This window comes from Amblyomma maculatum, chromosome 1 (genome assembly GCF_055883805.1).
Source record: "Amblyomma maculatum isolate TAMU_Amacu chromosome 1, ASM5588380v1, whole genome shotgun sequence".
Classification (NCBI taxonomy): Eukaryota; Metazoa; Arthropoda; class Arachnida; order Ixodida; family Ixodidae; genus Amblyomma; species Amblyomma maculatum.
The window spans coordinates 194,503,611-194,515,639 of NC_139344.1; the positions used below are offsets into that span (position 1 = coordinate 194,503,611).

At 47.7% G+C, this 12,029-nt stretch overlaps 1 protein-coding gene and 1 pseudogene across 3 annotated transcripts in view; one reads left to right on the top strand and one right to left on the bottom strand.

Annotated features, from left to right (window-relative positions):
- Positions 1-12,029, top strand: part of LOC146205297 (uncharacterized) — a 36,938-nt pseudogene that overhangs the window by 24,284 nt on the left and 625 nt on the right.
- The window catches only part of Prp4k (Pre-mRNA processing factor 4 kinase), an 84,412-nt gene that overhangs the window by 15,273 nt on the left and 57,110 nt on the right, over positions 1-12,029 (bottom strand). The window contains exon 17 of one of the 3 annotated variants that reach the window (XR_014704165.1): positions 5,875-5,964. The exons of the other annotated variants lie outside the window; for them this stretch is intronic. The gene's annotated coding sequence lies outside the window, so the exon portion shown is untranslated. The remainder of the gene's footprint in view (positions 1-5,874; positions 5,965-12,029) is intronic. 3 annotated transcript variants of the gene reach the window in all.

Consider the following 12,029-nt stretch of genomic DNA (forward strand, 5'->3'; position numbering starts at 1 on the left):
AAGAAACCCATCAACAAATTAGCGGTGAGGGGGAGGGCAGAAGAGTTCAGGATCTCGCTACAGAATAGATATTCAGCTCTAACCGAGGCTGGCGACATTACCCTAGAAGCAATGAACAATAATTTCAGAGATATCATTACTGAGTGCGCGGTAGAAGTAGGCGGTAGGATAGTTAGAGAGGTTACCGGTAAGCTGTCTAAGGAGACGAAAGATTTGATTAAGAAACGCCAGAGTATGAAAGCTTCCAATCCAACAGACCAGATCGAATTGGCCGAGATATCAAAGCTAATCAATAAGCGCAAGGTGGCCGATATAAGGAAGTATAACATGGAGAAAATTGAGCATGCTGTAAAGAACGGCGGAAGCCTTAAAGCGGTAAAGAAGAAATTGAGCATAGGCAAAAACCAGATGTATGCGATAAGGGACAAGGCGGGCAACGTCATCACTAATATGGACAAGGTAGTCAAAGTAGCCGAGGAGTTCTATACAGATCTCTACAGTAGCCAAAGTAGTCAGGACCGTAATGAGATTGGCGGTAGGGAAAAACAGTCAGACGTTCCACCAGTGACGAAGGACGAGGTCAAGAAAGCACTAGAAACTATGAAAAGGGGGAAATCAGCTGGAGAGGATTAGATAACTACAGATTTGCTGAAAGACGGGGGGGATATCGTGCTAGAAAAACTGGCCACCCTGTACACGCAGTGCCTGGTGTCATCGACAGTACCGGAACCATGGAAGAATGCAAACATTATCCTCATTCACAAGAAAGGGGACTCTAAGGACCTTAAAAATTACAGACCAATCAGCTTACTGTCTGTTACGTATAAGGTATTTACTAAGGTAATCGCTAATAGAATCAGGACAACCTTAGACTGCAATCAAGCAAAGGATCAAGCAGGGTTTCGGAAACAGTACTCTACTATCGATCATATCCATACCATCAATCAGGTGATAGAAAAATGCTCGGAATATAACCAGCCCTCATACATAGCATTCATCGATTACGAAAAAGCATTAGACTCAGTTTAAACCTCGGCGGTGATGCGGGGCAGACGAGCCGTACGTGAAAGTGCTGGAAGATATATATAGTGGCTGCACAGCAACCATAGTTCTGCATAAAGAAAGTAACAAAATTCCCATAAAGAAAGGTGTTAGGCAAGGAGGCACAATCTCCCCAGTACTATTCACAGCTTGTTTAGAGGAAGTATTCAGAGACTTGGAATGGGAGCAGTTAGGGATAAGGGTAGATGGAGAATACCTCAGTAATCTGCGATTTGCTGATGACATTGCCTTGCTAAGCAACTCGGGGGATGAACTGCAAATAACGATTGATGACCTAGACAGAAAAAGTAGAAAGGTAGGCTTGAAATTCAATATGCAGAAGACTACGGTAATGTTCAACAGCCTCGGGAAGGAACAGCAGTTTACATTAGGTAGCGAAATACTGGAAGTAGTAGGCGAATATGTCTACTTAGGACAGGTAGTAACCGCAGATCCAGACCATGAAAAGGAAATAACAAGAAGAATAAGGTTGGGATGGAACGCATTTGGCAAGCACTCGCAGATTATGACTAGCAGCTAACCGGTATCGCTCAAAAGGAAAGTATACAACAGTTGCATCTTGCCTGTACTCACCTATGGGGCTGAAACGTGGAGGCTAACGAAGAGAGTTCTACTTAAGTTGAGGACAACCCAGAGGGCTATGGAACGAAAAATGGTAGGGGTAACATTAAGAGATAGAAAGCGTGCAGAGTGGGTCAGAGAAGTAACTCAAGTTACCGACATTCTAGTGGAAATTAAGAAGAAGAAATGGACTTGGGCAGGACATGTAGTGCGAAGAGAGGATAACCGATGGTCGCTGAGGGTAACAAACTGGATTCCAAGGGAAGGAAAGCGTAGCAGGGGGCGGGAGAAAGTTAGGTGGGCGGATGAGATTAAGAAGTCCGCAGGGGTCAAGTGGATGCAGCTAGCACAGAACCGCGTTAAGTGGAGAAATATGGGAGAGGCCTTCGCCCTGCAGTGGGTATAATCAGGCTGATGATGATGATGAGCAGAAAAAAAAAAAAAACTTTTTGTGGCATAATTTCAAATCTCAAGACGCTTAAATAAAGAAGGCTTGTTTTATTTCTGGAACTCAATTGCTCAGATGGCTATAACAACCACAGCCATGCAAAAACAAGCTTCAAGTTCAAATGCAGTTTAAAGTGCTGTTCTTTCCTTAAAAACCCCCCAAATTAGGCAAACAGGAGGTTTTGCTAAAAACAAAGCCGTTTTTATTCGGGGGAAGGCATAATGAAATATGCAACAACCCTATAAACACTGAAGCCTTGGAAAGAAAGTAAGTTAGCTGTCTTAAATTAAAAACTCCCTGTAAAAATTCAGAACTGCCGCTCCTTAAACCTGCAACTTTAAGGCACTATTTCTTTTCTTGCCTTGGTGACTCCAGCTTGGACAATGCCGGTGCGAGCCTTTCCTGTCCATTCTTCAGAAAGACTTGTCCACTCTCAACGTCTCCAAAATTTTTAGGCTTGACGCCTTTTGTGAAAAGCAGCTCAGCATTGGTGCTCATATTCCTGGCCAGCCTATCACTTCCTGTACCTTTTCCTAATTCTGACCTCTTTTCTGGGTGTCCTTGTCCTGTACATCAGGGTAACATTGATGCGCCTTTTTCCTTCAAGACCCGTGCTGATAGAAGGGAAAAGGGGAAGAATATTTTTGCAGATCCTGGGAGATTTTTTTTTTCCCCTCGAGAGAGGCGCGCTGCTGGCGCTGCTTAGTCAAAAAGTGTGTTGCGCGGGGATGTAGAGTGAGCGCCGATTCTGTGCGTTCGCAATTTTGCTTTCGTTTTTTTTCTTCCAGTGGTTTGGCGGGGTGGCTGGTTAATCAAAGCGACGCAGGGACTCGGAGCCATGAGTTTGCTTCTTTGCAGCGCACTGCAGGGATTGTGCGTATGCATTCCTCAATGTAATGATAACGTCCAAGGGTACTTAATGACCGTATGCGGGGCTGAAAATATACTGAGTGCCTGCGCATGAGCTATTTGCCCACGCGCGCGCCCACACACATGCAGTTTTGTAGTGGCGGAAAAGAAATAACTGTCAAGATTGAGATAATATTCTAAAGGGTGCGTAAATGTTGACGTTTTATACAAGATGTTCTACATAAGGGGTTGGACTTAAAGTATGAAAGCGGCCAACAGAGTCCAGTGCGCACGCACAGAAGCAGTCAAATTCTTAACGCTCCTTCCGCTGCTACTCAGGCCATCACAGCCCATACTTCACCGATATAAAAAACAAAAAACAAAAGAAGCAGCGTTTATACTGCTCCAGCTGTGCTTTGCCGAGGGCAGTTCTTAACCGTCACTCGTTTCAAACCGCGCCATCTGCGTTGGCCAGCCTGCTCGCACATCCTTTGCACACACACACACACGCATGAGTGCGCATGCACACAAAATAAGCGAGCGCTCAGGGCAGCTCGAAGCTGTCACGCGTTTGAACGTGCTTGGACCCTTCGACAGCCAGCCTCCCAGCCCCTCTTTTCACCCTTCCCGCGCATTGGACTTGAGCAGACTTGAGAGATATCTTGCAGCCCCTCTCACTCCCTCCCAGTAGATCGAAAAAAAAAAAAAAAAAAAAAAGAGACACCGTGTAGACAAACGTAAATTTTGGGCCATGTGATTGTCTGCCCAGGACCTGCAAAAATGTTCTTCCTCCTTGCACAGTATTGCCAACAGATCTAAGTTTTGGTTGCGCGAGAGTTCAGTTTCGCTGTCGGCAGAGTTATTCAGCAACTTTTCGCGCATGTGTGGCGCAGAAGGAGGCAAAAAATCAATTTTGTAGCAGCATGCAGCAGGAATTCTGATTTGACGCAGTTTGGCGCAGTTTGGCACGATTGGCGCAGCAGTTCCACCACTGTCAGTGCCACCATGTCAATATGCAATGCAATGTTAGGTCTCTTCCATTTGGCTGCACCAGCTGCACTAGTTCAAGTAATGCAGCACCGCCGTCCTCGTTTTGTCAGTGCCACGCGTGCCGTCTGCACTTCTCTCCTCGTTTTGTCAAGGTGCAGGACTAGTTCTGCACTAGTTCTCGCCCGTTCCTGCACTCACTCCAGAGAAGGTGCAGAAAAAAGTGCTGCATGGCGTACGCGCCGCTCGGCCAAGAGCAGACGACGCTGCGCATCATTCTGCAGAGCTTTGTAAACTCCATCTCCTTCAGAACCCGGACGGTTTGTTGAACGGATCCGCAAATGGTTCCGTATACAGGGTAGTTGGGCTGCATGCTGGTGATTATCATTTTGTATTTGGAGGAGCGGTATTACATGTATTTGTGGCCACATATGTAGCAGTACATGGCCGCGATACGACACCTTCGCACGAGCTGTCCTGTAGTTTTTTTTTTTTTTTTATCGTGTTGTGTGGTACTGGTCTTAACCAAAGAAGACGGGTAGCTGCGAACAGAATTGAGTTTCGTGCGCAGCGACTCTTCGACATCAAACTTGTCGCCCATGGAGTACATAGACTGCGCAATGAGGTACGTATGTCCTTTCAGCAACAGTGCGCTTTTGGACAGAAGACCGGAATTTCTCAATTGGATTTATGCCGCTGAACCAGTCAAGTATCTCGTTGGGCAGTCGTATTTAAACTAATACACGTGGCAACTGCTTACAACGTTAATTCTCTCGTACCCAGGCACACGAATGGCACCTTCGCAGACTGATATAACGATTGTGCAGTCACTGTGCAATTGGTACAGTTGCGGGTACGTTGGCAGCTGGCTTCAAAATTGGACATGATCATGCTATAGCACGCGATACATGAAATTGAAATGTATACTGCACACATGCATCTGCTAGCTAGTTGCAGAGTCCTAGACTTGCGTACTCATTTTGGCAGCTGAGTGTCGGAACTGGCACTGTACGCTCACGTGACCCCTGGCACTGCTGCAGCACCTTTCAGAACTAGTGCAGCCAGTGCAAGCCAAATCGAAGAGACCTGTTATACAGTGGGCACTATTACACATGACGTGTATCCTGCCACCGCAAGGGTTGTGCCACCCAAGTTTCCTTGCATGTTAGGGTGCATCGAACATGCCTACAACCCGTTCTAGCTTTCGCACAGGATAATACTTTGTCCTTTCTGGTGTGGACGCACAGCACACGACAAATCAGCATCGCTGAAGCACCCTGTGTTTCCAGGCAGGGTCCAGTGTGAGGAACGACACATTCATGGTTGTAATGATTGTTGCAGGTGATTATCATCTATATTAGCTCCCAGCAGAACATACAACACAGCCAAAATTATGCATCCATAGAATATTTTTGTAATTGCCAGCTGCCAAGTTGGGGGCTCTCACACGAGTATATACAGTATTGCTAGCATTTAGCAAGCATTCACAGAGTTAAGCCTCTTGCAAGAAAAAAAAAAAAAAAAAAAAAGAAAACAATGCAGGAATCAGGTTTCCATGTTTATTAAGATTCCAAATGCACCCTACATTTCTTGCTTTGCATTTGCCTTCTCAATGTGTAAACAAGCAGCACTGCTGATTGCAAAGCAATTTGGAGCGCATTTCTACAATCATTCAGAACAACATAAACGCAACTGGGACAATGTGCAACAAGCACAAAAACCCAAGGTGCCGAAGAAATCACTACCTGTGTTGCTTACACAACGCCCAAAATGTGGTGGCTGTCATGATTTACATGACCAGTAATGAAGCAGCCTTTGGGTCTAGCCACACAAAATAGCTAGAAATCATACAAGACAAACCATAAAATGCAATTAAACTGAAAAAGAAACGCTTGAATGTTTACCCCTGCTCATCTGATCAGTTTTTAGCAGACTCTGATGATTGTATAAATGTTGTATAAACTTACATTTAATCCTTATAATCTCTTTCCAGGAAGCAAATTAAATACATCAATCTTGGATTACCAAACAAGCCAGCTGGTCAATGGTGCCTCAGACTAGGAGTTGGCAAAACAAAACAAACAAAAATGTCAGCAAAACTATGTCAACATCTGTTTAGTCCCACCACATTGCAGCTACTGAGCCCCCATGACAACTTTAAAAGTCTTGATGGGCACCAAAAAAAAGCGAACAAAAGTTGGTGCCTCAAGACGACATGCCTTCTACCCAGTTCCATTGTTACAAGAATGCTAGAAGAATGTTTTTGAACTCTACAGCCACAGAATTACAGATGCTGTTTTATTCTCTTCATTTCTCATGTTTTTCATGACCTTAATTAAAGTATTTGCTTCATACAGGTGCTCACTGATGGTACTGTTAGGTTATCTGGGGTTTAGCATCTTGAGGTGATTCAGGTTTTGAGGGATGCTGTAGTGAAAGGCTCCAGATTGATTTCTATCACCTGGGGAACGTGCACTGACATACAGAAGCCTGTTGAGTATTGCCTCCACCGACATGGCCACTATGTCTACTTGCTTTCTCAACTTCAGCTAAAATAAAACTTTCCACCACAACGATAATAAAAAACAAACACTCATGAAGGCATATCCTGCTAAGAAAACAAAGACAGCAAAAATAATTTCAACTTTCCAGCAAGTACCTTTAAAATTCAACTGTGCAACAATTTCCCTATTCAAGGCAATTCTGAAACACATGTACAGTTAAACCTCTATGTAACGAACCTCCATGTAGTGAATTCCTCTATATTACAAAGTTTTTCAATTCCCCAATGCCGCCCCCAAGGAAGTGCGTGCATTTGAAAACTCCATGTAATGAACATGTCACAGCGATTGACCTCAATATAACGAACTCGCGGCGCCGATTAGGTATCTCTTAGCTAGTGCTGAATTACTGGAAGTTTGGTAGAAGCCTGCAAGTTTCATGACAACAAACCACCAACCGACGTGGAAGGAATGTCTACGACAGCAACAAGCAACCCCAGTTGATACAATGTGCCGCGTTTCAGCACCGACAGCAAATATACGTGGCAACCGCAGCTGTCTCGCTGCTTTTGCTTTTGGAGCATGGCACAATACTTCATGTTTAAGAGCTGCTCAAGAGAAGAGAAAAATAGCATGCTCATGCTCACATATTTAAATAACATGTTATTGTTCGAGAGATAAAAAATAGCAAAACAAAGAAAAAGAGACACGGCGACAGCAGTATGCGCTCACTGCCACAACGTGGTTGCTCGCAAACTCACGCATGTCGGCAGAGGGAACAGGGGCTTTATGCCAGCGATGCGAAGCAGAGTCGGTTTCGTGGGGTGGATAACTTTATATTGCACGCATGACAGTTTGGCACATGAAAGTCTCTGGACACCCGCATGGCCACACTGCACTCAAATGTTCATGTCCCGAAGGCTTGGTTTGGTTTGGTTTTGTGGGGTTTAACATCCCAAAGCGACTTAGGCTATGAGAGACGTCGTTGTGGAGGGCTCCAGAAATTTCGACCACCTGGGGTTTTTTGACATGCACCGAAGTTGCACAGCACATAGGCGCCTTGCTTTTCACCTCTATCGCCGAGGCCGGGATTCGGTCCCGCATCCCTGGGCACAGTAGTCGAGCGCCATAACTACTGCACCACCCCGGCAGGGATGTCTCGAAGGATCATGATGATGGCAGCTTGGTCTGTAGCAATGACTTGCTTGGCCGGGTCCTTGGAACGCAAAAGGATCTTCCAAGCCTCCCTAATGGTAAGGTGCTCCAGGCCCCGCGGGGCAGAGTCCGCCAGAGGAGGATATGTTCGAGGGTAGCTTTGGGGTGGTGGCAGAGGGCACAGGAAGAGTTTGTGTGTACCTGGTGATAGCGCAAGTGTATGTAGGGGGAAGGTAGGGTGTTTGTTTAAAGGCACCTCCAAAGTATCTGGCGATAACTGTCGAGGAAGGTGTGGGGTGGGAGGTAGAGCAGACGCTCAGCCCTGTAGGCCTGTGTTAGCTCACTGAACGAGAGCCTGCACTCTCGCGAGTGCCCCAGATCGGAGGCCGCCAGTGCCCGGTTGAGAACCTCAGGCTAAAGCGTTGGCGGCCTTGTTTCCAAGATACCCGGAGTGGGCAGGCACACATATCAGCTCCCCGTGACGGAGTGGGTGTGCGAGTCCGGTACACAAAATGTATGGACATGAATTCTCCCACAGGCAAAATTTAGTATACTGCAGTTTTGGAATTTGATAGTATGTATTGGGCATCTGTGTGCATCATTGCTGGAGCGACATATCCCCCACTGCCACCGGGGAATACGTGAAGGAGGGAGGCGTTGGCGATGGTTACTACTGCATCCGGGCCCATGCATGCGGCATCCACCCACACAGCATCCGATTCAGTGCCGTAGTATTTGTGCAGTGCCTGCATGCGGGCTCTGCGACGGGGTTCGCGATAGGTGGGGTGCATGTTTTTGGGGAGAGGTCTAATAATTAGTTCCCTTGGTGAATATGGTGGGGGATCTGGAGAAGTGTGGTATTCGTGGCTGATATGTAGATGCGGAGGGTGCATAGGATGTGCCTGCTGGCAGCGGCTTTTGAGATCTGTATGTCTGTCAATGGGCCCGATAAATTCCCCTACCATGTTTTGTAGGCCCATTTTCGGTTGAGGTGTTTGGAAGCAGGTGAAGTAGTGTTTTAAATGCTGTTTGTATCATGTCATGGCATCCAGAGTGGAGATTTCTTGGGCCTGTAGTTCAAGATAGGGGAGCGTGTAGAGAAGGCGGATGAGGACGAAGGCATAAATCTGACAACATAGGTCATGCTCCGTCATGCCTCAATGATGTCCGGAAACTCGGCGGTTGAGGTGGGAAATCGTCATGGTGGTCTGTTTTAGCTTCTGAATGGTGAGTGCGTTTTCCCATTGCTCTGGATGTGGAGGCCCAGGACCCAAAGATTGTCCACCTCCGGGATTTGCCAGTTTTCCAGCCTCACAGTGATGGGGCTGTGGCACAGTTTCGGGTGGTGGGGCGGAGTATGAGGAGCTCCGACTTCTCCGGAGAGCAGGAGAACCCAATACTCCACACGTTTGCTTTGGTGAGGGTAACCGCCAACTGTAGGGTATCCTGTATGTCTCCATCATTGCCATGGGTGGTCCATAGTGTGATATCATTGGCATAGAGGGTATGCTGAAGGTCTGGGGGGTGTCAACCCCGCTATGGGCGTATGGCGGGGATGTGTGAGGGCCTAAGTGAATTTCGACAGTGTGGTTAATAAACAATGCTTAAATCTAGGTGTACACACGTTCTCCTATGTTCAAAAAAGGGAGGGCTGCCACGATCGCACGATGGTCAAGGCAATCCAAGGCTGAGACAGCCTTTATGTGACCCGGGATTAGAGCATTGAAAATGTCCTCTGTGAGCTGGAGCATGGCGCCCTGTGCCGAAAGGTGGGGATAGAAGCCCACCATGCTGTGTGGGTAGAGGTGTTGTTCTGCCATGTGTTGGGTGAGTCGGGTGAATACGATGTGTTCGAAGAAATTACCTAGACATGAGGTTAGTGAGATGGGATGGAAATTTGCTGATGTGAGAGGTTTGCGGGGTTTATGTATGAATGTAACTTTGGCATGACATCAGGGCTGGGGGAGGGTTCCTGCTGCCAACGTTTGTTGAAGTACTCCCGTGAGCTGGACGATCGATTGATCATCCAAATTGCGGAGCATGCTATTGGAGATCAGGTCAACTCCTGGAGTGGAGTTAGAGCGCAGTCAGGAGGGCCACTCTGACTTCTGCTTTTGTGATTTCGGCATCTAGGTCGCGGTTCGGGGTGCCTGTAAGAGCGCAGTCAGGAGGGCCACTCTGACTTCTGCTTTTGTGATTTCGGCATCTAGGTCGCGGTTCGGGGTGCCTGTATAGGGGGGGGGGGGGGGGGGGGCGAGGTTTGAGGTGCTGGAGGTTATGTGAGTATTTAAGTGTATCAATGAGTGCACATGGGGAAAGGTCGGTGTTGTGTATAAGGCGTGTGATGTGGTGTTGTGCGGCTGTTTTGGATTGTGTGGGGACGATTAAGTGACGGAGGAGCTGCCAGCTGTATTTAGAGGACAGATTGCCAGCCAAGCTATCACAAACCTGTTCCCAGTTGGATCTACAGAGCTCTTCCACGTGTTCAGTAATTTTTGTTTGCAGCATGGCTAGCCGCTTTTTAAGGGTACGATTGAACTTTTGTCCTTTCCAGCGCTCTAAGAGGCTATGGTGGGCTTCCCAGAAGTGGGCGAGCCTGGAGTCGAGGTTGGGGGTACCTGATGTGGCGAGGGTTTGTGTGTATGTGGACACTTTGATTATGAGTGATACCACCAAGTAGTCGATTGGGAGCAACAGAGAGGATCATCTGTGCTGTGCGGACCGCATCCCAATCATGAGTTTGTGGGTCAGGTGGCGGGTCTTTGCTTGTATGGTACCGGTATAATGATCACTTCCTAATTTATGTTGTGTTCTGTTCCCTGTAATACCTATGAGGTTGCGGCTCAGTGTGAAGTATGCGCTGGTGTCCGCGCTGACGCTGTTGCCTATTCTCATGGGCACATTATTGTGTATGGTGATGCAGAGCTCCTGTACCAAGGACTAGAGTCTCCAGCCTTGAGCCATCGTCATGGGGTAGCCCCAGCTCGTATGCCGACAGTTGAAATCCCCTCCGATAATCAATGGATGCTTGCCTGCTAGGTGATGAAGACTTTCCAATAAAGCCACTGGCTGGAATAGTGGGTGGTATATGCTGGCAAGAAAAATTAATGGTATGGAGTGTGCGTGGTGTGACTCGGTAATCAAGCAGGGTGTCTCGGAGGAGGTCTTGTGTGTTTGGTGCGTAATGGAGCGATGTATGAGTGTTGTAGACCTGGGTGTTAACTGTGTCCGAGTAGGCAGAAGTGTAGCTAGGAAGTGTGGCAATGCTGTTTGAGTCCTGGAGGAGAAGGATGTGGAGTGTGGGGATGAGTGGGGACGAGTGTGGGGAGGAGGAGTTGGAGCAGTGAACGCTTGCCTCAAAAGTGGCAGCAGTTTCAGTGCAGAACAGAAAAAGAATTAGGAGGCCGCCCCACCGTACTGAAGCATGGGTGGAGCGAGGATAAGTGGATTGCGTGAGGTATTCTGTGTGGTAGGTGTACTGGGTTGAAGCCGTGGATTGAAGAAGGGTAGCGAGGGTAGGGCCTGCTCTATGGTTTGGAGGCGGGTTTGTTGCTGTGCAAGGCTCACTTCTAGGATGTGCATCATGCAGGTAAATGCCACTTCAATTTGCTTCTCGAAGCATTGAGAGAGGCGGTCAATTAGGTGATTAAATTTTGCCTCTAGACACGAGTCCATTTTGGAGAGTTTAGAGTCCATGCATAACCTCTAGAGCTTTAAGGTCATCCTGAGCCACTGGGGAGGCTGCTCTGTTGCCCGTTTTTTCTTAGGTAGTGGACAGGAGGTGTGGGATTTGGAGTGTTACATGTGCTCAGTTGGTATTTGGGGTAGTGGAGGAAGTTGAGAGGAAGCGAGAGTGGGGATTTTTACGAGGGAGGCAGGACGACTCACCTCTTCTCGCAAGGCCCATAGATTCTGGTCATGTGTGTCTACCTGTGGGTGCTGGATAGTAGTGGGCTTAGTCATATTGTTGATTTTGTTGCCTGCTGCTTTGTCGGCCCAGGAAAGTTGTTGAGGCTGTTTGACCTAACCGTGGCAGGATGATGAGCGAGACTTGCTTGAGCGGCGGATGCTAGTATGGTCAGTCTTTCTCAGTCTAGTGCGTGAGGGATGTGGTGCTGTAGCAAGGTGGACGATGAGCGGCATCCCCTGGCTTTGCATTTTTTGGTGCCAGTCATGTGAGTGCCTCTACGTAGAATACAGACTGGGGTAAACGTCAAGGTGTCCTCTCGATGGTTAGGGACACCACATTTTGAACAGTTGTGCGTCTGCGGAAGGGTGCACACATCCGTGCGGTTTTGGTGCTGTTCGTGCAAGCTTCCATGTGTCCTCTTTACAGGGTGCAGCTGTGCAGCCCGCCTCTGTAGATGAACCAGGGCAACAGACCCTCCCGGAAGGTGATCAGTATAGAGCGGGTCTGCCCCATGTGGCGCGTGTCGATGACGGGAGATTGGAGGTTGCCCATGAAG